Source organism: Penaeus japonicus, unplaced genomic scaffold (assembly GCF_977035675.1).
Source record: "Penaeus japonicus unplaced genomic scaffold, GWHDUDI00000001_assembly GWHDUDI00000010, whole genome shotgun sequence".
Taxonomy (NCBI): domain Eukaryota; kingdom Metazoa; phylum Arthropoda; class Malacostraca; order Decapoda; family Penaeidae; genus Penaeus; species Penaeus japonicus.
This window is the reverse complement of record NW_028234412.1, coordinates 5,100,885-5,103,384: the sequence shown is the minus strand read 5'-3', so window position 1 is coordinate 5,103,384 and position 2,500 is coordinate 5,100,885. Positions and strand designations below refer to the sequence as shown.

At 29.3% G+C, this 2,500-nt stretch overlaps 1 protein-coding gene across 1 annotated transcript in view; it reads right to left on the bottom strand.

The window, feature by feature from the left end:
- The window catches only part of LOC122261076 (zinc metalloproteinase-disintegrin-like NaMP), a 54,416-nt gene that overhangs the window by 17,063 nt on the left and 34,853 nt on the right, over positions 1-2,500 (bottom strand). The window lies entirely within an intron of this gene.

Sequence of the window (2,500 nt, the reverse complement as noted above, 5' to 3'; positions counted from 1 at the left end):
TGAAGTCTAATGATGCCAAAGAAAAACAATACATATGTCGGAAAACTCAATGCTAGAGGCATGACACAAGTTCAGATATAAATAAATACAGAACTACAAGCCCCTATTACGTAGACACAGCACTATAAGCCATTCACATAGGAAAAATACTCAAACGAACAAAAAATGCTTTGAAAAAGTACAATGTTTTACTCATAGGCAAAAGCTGTATGTTATGCATTTCATCTAGAATAGGAGGAGACTGACTCTTTTCATTCACAAATTTATCAAGCTTTCGCGTTATTCTTATTCCTTTTCTTCTTCTGATCTATCCATGTTCATATCTCCATGACAATCTGGTACTGGTTTCGTCCTCATGATCAAGGAAAGCAAGACTGAGAGACTAACATGACTTGGGGGGGACTGGGGGGGGGGGGGAGGGATATATATAAATATATATATATGCGACTGAATAGAAAAAAAACACACTTTCATGGCAGAGGAACATGACCAGCCTACTCGCCTTCATGACAAGTCTGCTGGTTTGGCCTGGGTGCTTGAGTGACATGACTGGAGTATTGGCCTAAGCAGAGAGATAACGAGGCTGTTTTACTAATCACAGTTGGGAAAGTGGAAAAATCAAATCATGCTATATATATATATATACAGAAAGAGTGTTAGTATATCTGGTTAAAGCATGATATGCATAGTAAAAGTGTGGGCTAACATGTTCTTATCTATGGAGTTGGTAATTGTACCGTCTAAATCACTGAATCTAAATATGTATCATATATGTGTGTTGTATCCTGGACTTGGTACTGAATGACCGTCATGCACATCATGGTGTTGGTGCATCATTTTTTTTTTCTGTTTCATTTGCATTTGATAAAAATGGAGATGAATCAAATTGATAGCTAGGGTATGTATTCATCATAATCTTTCCTGTTGGACATATAGAAAACGAAGTAAAACAAATAATCTAATAAAAATTAGATAGGATTACAAAAGAGGAAAGTTTACCATGAGGAAAAAGTATTGATCTATAATTCATTATGAATTCCGAGATTGTACAAAGACAGCAATAAACAATAATCGTGTTTCTATACTGGCTTATATTTTGCAGCCTTATTTTTAGGCATTAATTTCCTCCATAAGGCTTAAACAAAATGAATTTCTTTTCTCAATAATTTACATAGATATCAATAATTTGTTTATAGACAATTTTCTAAAAGGGACATAGAACAAAATAGAAAGCCATTTCTTTCTCAATAAGAAAAAATCTATCATCAGCTTTGCATAGCCGTTTGGTTCAAAATTGTTTCTAAACAGCTGAATGCATACAAAGAGTAGTAATGATGCGAAACAATAATACTAAAAGTTTCAACACTCGACATTGCAGGTATTATATCTGTCTCAATTTTGTCTCTTCGTGATAAGCGAGACTCGAGATTAATGTTGACAGAAAAGAAAGTCACAGTTGCTTAAATAAATTTATAGACACTGATATGCATATGTGTATATGTTTATATTAAATATATATACGTATATATATATATATATATATATATATATATATATATATATATATATATATATATATATATATAATGTATATGTACATAAACATATATATGAATATATTTATATACACAAATACAAACATACACACACAAATTATTTCATAAATAAGGATATTCAATATTCAAGCAACTGATTTTACTTTTGAAAACTAATCATAATTTGATTTTCAATTGTTTCTTATTTTCCACAACAGCTTCCAAGAACGGCTTTTGTTCCATCTTAAGGGTGAATTTTTATGAGTACAAATATACTAAAAATATCCTTGCTGAAATAAATAAATAAACAACACACACATTGCAACGAAAATCCATTGGAACTTCTTTGCATTTTGGATTTCCTTTCATGCGAGAAATATTACTTACCACACATCAAACATCTGTCTACATGAGTATAAAAAGATGCCTCTAACTATGGAATCATCAACAAACTGTCAATTGGTACTACTATTGGTACATCAAGATAATTTGGTATTTTAAATACATTCACAATGGTATTTTCTGGGTAGAGATATTAGTACAAGGTTCTCTAAGCTACCATTATATAGCTTAGAAGATAAAGAGAATGGTTGTCTATATATCTAGCGTTATTGGGGATTGAAAACGATAGTTGTAGATGTTATATATCTTGCCCTCTTTAGCATATTATTGCCTGTTATACCTTTTGCAAAATCACATAACACACTAAAAATATAAGTATAGTCCTTCAGCAAAGCAATTGTCTGAAGGGTTTATGGTATATGTGCATATACGAGGATATATATATATATATATATATATATATATATATATATATATATATATATATATATATATGTAGCATTGTATACATAATATATATATATATATATATATATATATATATATATATATAATATATTATATATATATATATATATATATATATATATATATTATATATATATATAATATATATATATGTA